Here is an 11,618-nt window from a genome sequence, read left to right on the forward strand (position 1 = left end):
CTGCTTAGTAAAGCGGTTGTCTTAAATCTCATGACTGGCTTCGGACCGAACACCTGACTGGATGTCTCGTCTCTCACCAGAGTTATCTGTTCTGTAAACGTTTGTCTCATTGCAACTTTTACATCTTGATTTTTAATTCTTTTGGAAACAAACGCCTGAGAACCTCTTTGAAGGAAACGGCTCACTGTGAGGAGAACTAAACCAAGCGGCGCTGCTTTAAACGCCTAACGGCGTGAGGATCAATAAGCCGACGAGCCGGAGGTCATGTGGAGACCAGCAGCTGAACCGGCTCCTCGAGCTTCCGGCGCTGCATGGCGACGTGGGAACCGAGGCTCTGCCGGCGTTTTTCTGCACCGCCGCCTCATTCCGGCGCTGTGCTGACGGGCCGCCTGTTGGTCTCGTGGCGTTGTGCAGGACGCCGTCTCATCACATCTCTGTGGAACTGGGAAAGAATCTCATTCTAAATGAGATATTTAGTGGGAAGCGCTTTAATTAATGGGACCTCTGAGATTCAAGACAACGTTTCATGTTTTTTTATCCTGTCCAGGTTGGACCGCCGTCGCTCCTCTGAGCTGCTGGCTAGTTTAATTCAATTCAACTTTATTTATATAGCGTCAAATCACGGCAATGCCATCTCAAGACGCTTTACAGACAGAGGGGAAAACATAATGAAGGCCAATTCATAACAGCCTATATAAGGAAACCAACAGATTGAGTTGAGTCCAACTCCCATCTCCCATCCTGAGCAAGCACACTGGCAACAGTGGGAAGGAAAAAACTCCCTTTTAACAGGAAGGAAACCTCCGGCAGAACCCGGCTCAGGACAGGCAGCCATCTGCCTCTGCTGTGTGGGGGGAAGAGGACAGAAAGACAACAGACAACAGGAACTGCTACTCCCGGCCAGGGAGACCTGCTGAGACAGGAGACATACATGTTAATGATGCAACACTGTTATGGGGGGGGATAAAAGAAAGAGATAAAGAGAAAAAGAAAGAAGCTCAGTGTATCAGGAAATGTCCCTCAGCAGTCTAAACCTATAGCAGCATAACTAAGGGATGCTAACCATCCCTAGCTATAGGACTTATCAAAAAGATAAGTCTTCAGCCTAGTCTTAAAGGTGGGGAGGGTGTCTGCTTCCCTAACACTAACTGGGAGCTTATTCCATAAGAGAGGGGCCTGATAACCAAAGGCTCTGCCTCCTGCTCGGCTCTTTGAGACTCTAGGAACCACAAGTAAGCCTGTTCCATCCTCCACGAGACGCAAGAACTGAGTTCTTGCGTCTCGAGGCTGCAAGAACAAGAAAAAACGTCTTGTTCGGCAGGTCCATCCATCCTCCAGGAGAAGCAGGTCTGCAGCGGGGAGGGGTCACTGCGGGGGGCGATGTCTGCTTTTATGCGCGATGAACCCGGTTGTTGCCTCCGCCGAGGAGGTTGTTTTCCCCGCCGTCTTTTTGCTCAAGATAACTCAAAAGGTTACGGAGGGATTTTTATAAATATTTCAAGAGTTGTTGCAAATGTAAAAATGAAGAACTGATTAAATTTTGGTGGTGATCCGGATCACCGTTGTGCACGCGGCAGGGCGGGTCGTGCACGCGGCAGGGCGGGTCGTGCACGCGGCGGGGTCCGAGTGTTTTAATGCTACATGTAAAAATGTTCGTACTTTCTCACCACCTCGATCAGCTGTTTTATCAAAACAATCCATTTTACCTGCAACAGTAAAAACGCTGAAGCAGCAACTCCGCTTCCTGCTTTCTCCGTGTTAACCACGCCCACCTCCAGTGTCCGATACTTCTCGCAGCCCTTCAAGAAAAAAGTTCTGCCAGCCTGATGTGTCAAGAACTGTCCTCAAACACGTCCGCAAGAACAAAATGACGTCATTTTCTTCTCGGAGCCTCGAGAACAAGAAAAAGGTTCTTGCTTCTCGTTAAGTATGTGACAGGCTTAAGCCTGCAGTCTACGAACGAAGTACTCTGCTTGGTATATAAGGAACTATGAGGTCTTTGATACATAGTGGTGCCTGGTTGTGGAGGGCTTTATATGTATGGAGAAGGATTCTAAATCTTATTCTAGATTCAACAGGTCGCCGTGACGACGTGCCGGCGGGGACGTTCCCATCCGGATGCATCCAGAACGAACGTCAGGAAACGACTCCTGCTTGTGTTTCTATGTAAGATGTGCAGATTTGTGTTTACTGGTTTCCAGCTGTCGTATCCCCTGGACAACCAGACCTCCCATTCACACTCCAGTATTTTAGTTTAAATGCAGCATTTTTTCAGAATTCACAGCCTTACCAACATTGGAATCCAGTCGGAAAGAAGCTGCGACATGTTGGCAGTAAATCCTGTCACATTCAGACGTTTAGGTTCAGTCAGAACCAGTAAACGTTCCCAGTCTCCAGTCAAGTGACGGCTACACTGGAACAGTTTTAGAGAGTTCTGATGACTCTGTTCCTGCAAGGCGCGCCGTGAACCAAAGCTGACGCGTACCCATGGAAACGCGCAGTGAAACGCCAGCCAGCATGTCCAACTGGAGCCTGTTGGGGTACTGGGTGGAACCAAACTGGGCAGGCTTTATGTCTGCAACCTTCATTTCGTGAGTATTTTGGTTTGTTTTCAGAGAGCATGCGAAGGTTTACCCCGACGCAGCAAACGCAGCCGTGAGGTGACGATCTGGAGCAGCTTTAGGAGCGAAGAAGCAGCAATGGCTGTCATTTACTGCGTTGCCTCTTTACGCATTTCAGATGGTTTGCGTCATCATGGTCTGCTCCATAGCTGCCATGTTTGCTGCTGTAACTGATATCAGAACTCTGCCCTCTAGTGGATGCGTTGCAGAGTAAAAGATGCGTGGCGTCACGGTGGTACCGGTTTACGAAGAGGAGAAAACTCTGGCCTGAAGCTGTTGTTACGTTAGGAAAGACTTTGTGACTTGTGTCTGATTCATACAAAGTGAAAATGATGCAACTCGCCAACTGTTTCAGGGCTGATATTCCCTAAAGTTGTCCTCCATTTTCTTTCATGGATGTCCACTACAGTTGTTTGTTTTTTTTTGCTTTCTTTGTTTTTCTCATCTAGTTTTGTGTGATTGGTCGGACAGTTGAGGTGGTCAACACTGAAAAGTGCGAAAAAAAGCTGATGCAGGTTGAACACGTGGAACGCTGCTACGTGCACCCCCCCCCCCCCCAGCTGCAGAACACGCGGTTTTTTCATGCCTGCTTCTTCCCAAACAGGGATGTCGGATATTTTCACAACTTTAGAATAAATCCTAAAAGTTTGCGGTTCACACACTTGTAGAAAGCATTCATCACAACTTGCTGCAGATATTACAGATACAAACCTGCTAAAACACAGAAAAACACTCATAAGGAATGATCTCAGCTGTTTGACTTTAAGAGCTTAAAACGACAAACACAAAGCTTTTCCAACAGATCATGGACGTCTTCAGAGAAATCGCAGCACCAGTTCAGCTCTGACTCCCTTTCAGCTCCACGGTAACTAATCCACCATCTCCTCCATCTCTTCTCTCCTTCAGGTTACTGGTAATCCAGGGCGGACCAGTAAAATGTCAATTTAAATGAAGTCAAATCTGATCGTCTTACCTTCAGGCAGTGTTTCTCAGTTCTGCTCCTCACCCCCCCCCACCCTGTATGTTTTATAGACAGCCCTACCTTAACACACCTGGATCAAATAAAGACTCGTTAACAGGCTGTAAACAATTAATTTGTCCTCTGCTCTCCAGAGAGAGAATTATTTGTGGCTCAATTCTTCAGACTTTTCCCAACAAACTGAACGGTTAAGACTCCAGTTTGGTTAGAAAAGCAGAAGGTTGATGCTCTAAAAGGTGTAAAAAATCTAAAGCTGTCTTCATTTCTCAGCTTTTAAAGGTCTTGCATGTGTTTTAACGTCTCACATAAAAGCTAATGCGGCTTTTTTTTCTGCATTTATTTGGTGAGTTTTGGTGCCGTCACGGTATTTTCTGTACTTTCTCTCTCAGCGCTTGAAGCACAGATCTCCAGGGACCATTCCTGTTTGCAGCAACCGGTAACGAGCCTCCCAGTAACGGCCATGCAGGCGATACTGGGAGGCGAGTGCAGCCAAACGTGCCTTCACACTTCGCAGCCCCGACAGGCTGAATCCCGCTAACAAGGACGAACTTCTGATCTGTTTGCTGATGTCAGCACCTCCCCTCCGGCGAGGCTTCACTCATTCCCGGTCCGAGGGAGAGGAATCCTGTCTCCTCCGCAGTTAGAGGTTAGATCTGCTCAGCAACATGTCAGGAGACCTGCTGCATGCTTGCAGGTGAAAGGCAGACGTATCGTTTCCCTTCAGGAAAACCTGATGATCCGAACAGACTCGAGCTGTTTGTACTGGAACATCAGACTGGTGCAGCGTCTAGAGAAAAGCCTCCTTATAGGAAGAAATCTGTCATTATGAGTGTGTGTAGCCGTGCAGCATGGTGACTGCAACATTACAGGCTCGACTGATGCTTCCAGAAACCGTTTTACAGAAAGATGCACGAATACTCTGCAGAAACGCAGCTCAGATGGTCAGATGAGTTTCAGCTGCTTCCCAGGCCGTTACCAGAGGAAGCTGTAGTGCTGTCTGTGTGCATGGCGTTCATGACCTCGTGTGTGTGATGGTACCACTGATCCAGAGCTGAATGGGAGTTTTGACATGCGACCATTAAGCTGACATCTTTTCCCAGTATGACTGTCCTGCCAGCGGCCCACATCTGTCTCCTGCTGAAAATGCTTGAAGCAGAATCAGACAACAGGAACAACAAATAGTTTGCACCAGAATGGACCCAGTTTCATGTCAGAAACAAGAAGAGTCATCAGTTCCTGAACCATCCCAGTGTCACCGAGACGAAGAATGTTGGTTTCTGAATGCAGTGGGGGGGGTAAGACTTGAGTAGCTTGTGGGTAAAATGAAGCCTTAAATACTGCAGGCAGTGGAAGGAAGGTGTGTTTTTAAAGCCAAAGTTTGAACAGCGGGAGAGTTATCTGAAGGTCTGTCAGACCCCAAAATGTCATGAAGGGAGAAGAGAAACTTTTGCTTCCTGCTCTCGGAGAGGACGGACGCTTTTTCTCTCCCTCCCGTTCCCACTCTGACCTGCTGCTTCTTTGTAATGTCATCTATCTATCTGAGCCTCTTGCTCCATTTCCTTCCGAATTTAAATCATGGATCTGGTCAGCTGGTCTCTCAATGCAACGTATAAAATCTTTTTTCCCCAAAGAATGGGCGAAGAGGAGCCCGCAGGTCCCGACGGAGTGCATGCTGCTGGATACGTGATGAAGGTCGTGTGCCTGCTGCTTCTTTCTGTGGAGGATTTCTACACGATTGGATTTATGATAAGTGGTTTCTGCTGTTTGGTGTGTGCGGTTTCTTGGTGTCTCGCAAATTTTGGAAAATCTGTGATGGACTACGCCGCGCAACAAGCAGCAGAGAAGCTGTTGCTCGGTTTTGGTGGAAACTGACCCAATTCGACTGTTTCGGAGTCCAACAGAGACCACTAAGGACTCAAAGCTGAGCCAAACGAAGCTTAGCTTGACCCAGAACAAAGCTGTTATCTGGATCGCTCCCTGACTGGCCTTGGGCAGGCTGGTTATCACGTCTTCTGGAATGTAATGCTGTCTGACGCTCAGCCCCCCCGCCTGCTCCCCCTCCTACCCCCCTCCCTCTCTCAGGCCTGTGGAACTTAAACTGAACTCAGCTCTCAAGGCTGCATCAGATGGCACTGATGAACTGGGGAAAGTTCACAGACTCACTGAACGCACACATTCACACACACTCTGTTACAGACACACCCTCCGATCTTTCACCGCCTTCTCCGGACCTCGCCCCTCCCTCCACTCACAGACGGCGAGTTGGATGGGCGCGCTGCTTGGCTGGCTGCGACATCACTGGCTGTCTGGGAGACCGCACCCACCCCCCCTCCCATATTGTGTGCTGTCTATTGTCTGAACTTGTGCTTATGCTTAGAGTTGTGTTTTTTTGTTGCATCTTTATCCTTCCCCTTTAGGTGAAGTGTAGAAATACTTCTTTTTTTCAACACCCACCCATCCTTCCTCGTCATCTTTTCCGCATTTTAAGGCAGCGCTGGTAAAACTGGCTGCAGGGCCGAAGTATCAGTTCATTCTGTAAACTTGTCAAATGTAAATGTCTGTATGTCTAACCTTGGACAAGCTGACTTGAACCTTGAATTTCCCCTTGGGAATAAATAAAGTATCTTTGATTTGATTTGAAGCGTCCAGAACGTTACATAAAAGCAGCGGTGTAGTCCAGGGTATACGCGGGTATACAGAGTATACCCACTTCTTTTTCACTCAGCATTGAGTACACCCACTTGTAAATCCCTGTGATGCTGTTCATACAAGTACAAACATCCCCACATCCATACTGTACCTACGTCGCCCTGCAGCTGAGCCGAGGTTACCTGGTGCAGTTAGGCATCAGCCACGGTAACTTTAGACATAATAAAGATATATGTCCATAAGCCTGTCTCAGTCTCTGTGCCAGTACTGCTTTAGTAATTTCATAACTTTTACTCTGAAACCAAAGAGCCGAAATTATGTGACCATGAGCAGATATATTGATGGATTTGGGGTAAACAAACTAGAGTAGTCTTAATGCCACTTTTCCTAGAACGGCGTTTTTTTGGGCTACTTTTTTTTTTCTCCAATTTTTAAAAAAGATAAATGGTGAAAAACTGAGAGTATACCCACTTCATGAGGGACCACTGGATGAAAGTTAACACCTGAATGACACGAGGTCACATCGTTCCCATTATCTGATGCAACCAGGTGGATCAACGTCCATCCATCTGCACAGTTGCTCTGCTTGCATTGATGAAGGATTTATCTCCCTCGTAGGTTTCCTTTCAGCATATCAGACTCAGATTAATTTAAAAAAAAAAAAAAAAGACCAGAAATTTGGGGTTTTGGAGCAACAACTGCGAATTAAAGCTTTCTGAAAGGTTCTCATCAGAGCTGGATCCTTCCACAACATCCGGGAGCGCCGCTACAACAAGGAAACATTCAGGTGTTTTCCAGTCGGTGCACGGCTCTGTGGGAGCTGCGTTTTCACTGTGTGCATGCAGCTCCAGGGTGTGACTGAGCACATTGTAGGCACACACACACACACACACACACTTCAGAACTGCCAGAGGTTTTAAGCCAAACTTCACTTCAAACTCTCCTGCTTATGAAACCCCTCTGATTCAGAGTGCTTATGGTCCTTACAGCAGGCCTACACATAAAGCAGCACCAGTACAAATCCATATGGGTACTACAGCCACACACACACACACACTTTGTCTTTTCTGGTCCTGAAATAGCTTTCAGCCTCCCACTCTCCCTTATATAAGCTCCCAGCACGGAGATCTGCTGTTGAAGACTGGGGTGTGTGCAAGTGTGTGTTAATGCCTGTTTATGTGTGTGTGTGTGTGTGCGCACATGTGCATATCTGCTTCTGTCTGTGTGAGTGCCAGTGTGTGGGCAGTAGGAGTGTCTTAAAGTGTGTGTGTGTGTGTGTGGAGATGTTTGGATGTGTTTCTGCTGGATGATTCCTGCTGGTAGCGCAGTGTGCAGCAAGTTGGATGACAAGTCCTTGAAGGAATTTTTGGCTTTAATTTAAGAACAATCTCTGTGTTATTTTTGCAGATTTGACCATCATCTGTTGTGACAGCTCTGAGGTCTGATGATATGATGACAACGGAGTCTTCAAGGGCAAACTACACATAGAACTTGTAAACAAAGCCCTGCATAAGAGGAAAGACAGTTATCTTACACAGTGTTACCTCAGACTGAAGCATAAACACTGTTTTTACAATTCTGTTTTTCTTGTTGTCTTCCATGAAACTGTTGCAGAAAAGCCTCCCAGTTAGCGATGATGAATGTACAACCATCTGCCGCTTTATTACGTAGTTTAGTCCAATTGCTTGTAAACACAAGCAACACATCAGCCAATCACATGACAGCATGTTGACGTGGTGAAGACGACTTGCTGAAGTTCAAACTGAGCATCAGAAAGAAGAAGAAAGGGGATTTAAGGTTGTTGCTCTGGATATTTAACAGGTTTTTCCACACACAACCGTCTCCAGTGTTTCTAGAGAAGGTCTAAAGAAGAGAAAACCTCCAGCAAGCAGCAGTTGCCTTGAAGAAAAGGTCTTCTTGACGTTGGAGGTCATATGAGAAAGAGCAGACTGGTTGGAGATGATAGAAAGGCAACAGGAAGTCAGATAACCAGTAGTTCTAACCATGTAATAGCATCTTTAAGCAGATGGGACCACAGACTGTTCCTGTCAGATAAAACAAGAAACTGAAGCTACAACATTCGCAGGCTCACTGAAACTGGAAACTGATGAGTCTCCAGTTCAGCTCCACATTCAGATGGTAGGATCAGAATCTGCTGGAAACATCATGACAACATGGATCCATCCTGCCTACCAGATAAACGCTTCAGGTTGCGGCTGGTGTGATGGTGTGGTTGGAGGGGTTTTCTTGTCCCACTTTGGTTCCCTTAGTACCAACATGACATGGTTTAACCAGCACGGTCTACCTGGGTCCTGCTGCTGACCATGTCCATCCCTTTCTGAGCACAGTGTAGCATCTTCTGATGGAAACTTCCAGCAGGATGATGTACCATGTCACAAAGCTCACATCATCTCCACCATGACGATGAGTTCACTGTCCTCCAACGGCTCCACAGTCACCAGATCTACATCCAGCAGAGCAGGTTTGGTGAAACCATAGAATGTATATAAAAGATGGGCGGAGCCTCCGTGACGTCACCCGTATGTTTCTGAAGAGCTGAATTGAAGCTCGGTGGGCGGTTCCTACCGTCGCCATCTTGGCAGGGGCATGCGTGTCGTCTCGCCCGGAAAATAATAATATGGGCAAAGAGGTGGAGCTGAGAGGGGGCTGTGGGCGTCATGGTGGATGATTGACATCGAGCGAACTCCGAGCTTTCTGTAGCTAAGAGCTAACCGAGCTAACCCGGAGATAAGTAAAGGATAATGTGAAAATAATATAAGATCAATTACTAATGTTGTTTTTGCTGTTAAAACAATGTTTTTCACAAGAAAGGGCAGAGCGGACCATTTAATGTCTTTTGTTGTGGCGTTTCCAAGGTAAACGGCTTTGAGAGCACCTGTAGTGCATTCGGCAGCAGATACTATTGCAACAAATCTGCACACTGCAGCCAGGGGTAATTGTGTGGAGCTCAGTGTGTATGAACGTGAGTGCGTGTGTGTGCGCACGGTGCGCCGTCAGGTGATCGAGTCTGAAAGATAAGAGTGTTGAACGGTGTTGAAGTGCCACCCCCTCCTCTTAATGGATTCCAGTGAAAATATGATTAATTTCTGCCTGAAATGCATAGTTCTTCAGAATGTGAAGGAAATTGGGAAGGATGTTTATTTATGTTTATGTGATGTCTGACGTTGTCAGTCCAGATATTCTTTCTGCCCGTTTGTCGCTAACATTTCTGTTGCCACGGTTACCAACTGCTGTTTGAGCCAGCACTGATTTGGAACTATTGGGCTATTTGACTGAACTTTTTTTTTTTTTTTAATTGGTGTCCAATATTACTTTTTAAACGACAACCTCCAGCCAATCAGAATTGAGTATTCACCCAGACCATGGTATAACAGGAGATAACCAGCTAACGGAGGTTAGTGGGCTAAAGCTAAGTCACGTTGGGAACTGGCTAAAAACTGCGGTTGTTCTACGTTCTTCTGACTTGAAGCGGGAGATCGGATACCTGTCAATCAAAAGGACACGCCTGTAAATATGTTGAATTTAAGTTTAATTTGTTAAATTACTTTTAAACAGCGTCTGCAGTAATGCGGACTCTGCGCCGGTCTGTCGTGGTGAAGAAGGAGCTGAGCCAAAAGGCGAAGCTCTCGATTTACCAGTCGATCTACGTTCCTACCCTCACCTATGGTCATGAGCTGTGGGTCGTGACCGAAAGAACGAGATTTCGTATACAACCGGCTGAAATGAGTTTCCTTCGCAGGGTGGCCGGGCTCTCCCTTAGAGATAGGGTGAGGAGCTCGGTCATCCGGGAGGAGATCAGAGTAGAGCCGCTGCTCCTCCGCATCGAGAGGAACCAGTTGAGGTGGCTTGGGCATCTGGTCAGGATGCCTCCTGGACCTCCCTGGTGAGGTGTTCCAGGCACGTCCCTCTGGGAGGAGACCCCGGGGAAGACCCAGGACACGCTGGAGGGATTATATCTCTCAGCTGGCCTGGGAACGCCTCGGGATCCCCCCGCAGAGTTGGCAAATGTGTCTGGGGAGAGGGAAGTCTGGGCTTCCCTGCTTAGGCTGCTGTCCCCGCGACCCGACCCCGGATAAGCGGCAGAAGATGGATGGATGGAGAATAGGTTCATGTAGATTTACACTAAAATTATATACAGAAACTGTCAATAGATGTAATTACTTACAGCAACACTGTACATCTTTTAGGTTGTGCTCATGCAGCTCATACTCCCGATGACGTCACGGCGCATGCGGCTAGAAGTCATCCACCCTTTAGTTGCAATGTTAGTCTCTACAGGGGCCAGTTAGAAAACCTTAAATGAATTTGCTGTATCTATTGAAAAGCAGAAGTTCATCAGGAGGCTTGTGCACAGAGCATGTTGTGCCATATGTTGACTCTTTTATTGCGTTTCCTGTTTGCAGATTTTGCAGGAAGATTTTAAGCTGAATACATCTGACACCAAACGTCCAGCCTGAAGGAGTTCCTCGGTTGTTCCCCTCATCTCACCAGGGTGCTTCACCTCAACTGCTCTTCTGTGCTGACAGACATTAAACTGCTCTGGTGTATACTGAAGCCATGAGCCTGCAGTGCTTACATGAGCCACCCAGCCTACTCTCTGAAGGTAAATTGCAGACAAAAGAAATTGTTTCTCGTTTTGTTAAAGCAGAGTCAGATTTAAGTGCGCAATCGCTGTCATTCTTTCTGAGTCTGCTTGTTCAGTTCACCACAACTGCTTCTGCAGCTTCTGAGCACAGCAAGCGGCGGTTTGCTCAACATGTGGAGCAGGATGCATCCACACCAGGATGCCGGGTCGGGTTCCTCTGAATAGCTTTGAATAAGAAACCGAGTCGACTGAATCATCATAATGAATATACAAACAGTTGCAGAGCAAAATATGTTCTTGGGATAAAGTTGGACATAAATTTCCATTTAAACATTGTGATGAGAATAGCATTACTGCTGGGGTGCATTTCACTGACAGTAACGTCATTTAATAGTCGATTTCTTTTTTTTAGAAAAACAAAAACCATATATATATATATATACATATATACCATCCTGATTTTTTTCATACAGCAATTATCTTTATTTCTTAGACTTGTTTTATGTTGTCGGTGTGGGGATCTTGGTGCCGTTTTCCGTTTGCCTTAAATACTCTGTACATCTGCATTTACTGGCACCGGCAACCAGTGTCAGGTACGAGCCCACAGTGTCATGGCAACATGAGCCTCTCTGCACGTGTCTTTTATACAGTAAAGTGTGTGTAGGAGGCTGCATGGTGGTAAAGTGGGCCTTGCTACGGTATATATCAGTGTGTAATGCAGTGTGTAAGTTTAAGGTCTTCTCTACGCTGCGTGATCCTGCGA

The sequence above is a fragment of the Telmatherina bonti genome, assembly GCF_933228915.1.
Source record: "Telmatherina bonti genome assembly, chromosome: 11".
Taxonomy (NCBI): Eukaryota; Metazoa; Chordata; class Actinopteri; order Atheriniformes; family Telmatherinidae; genus Telmatherina; species Telmatherina bonti.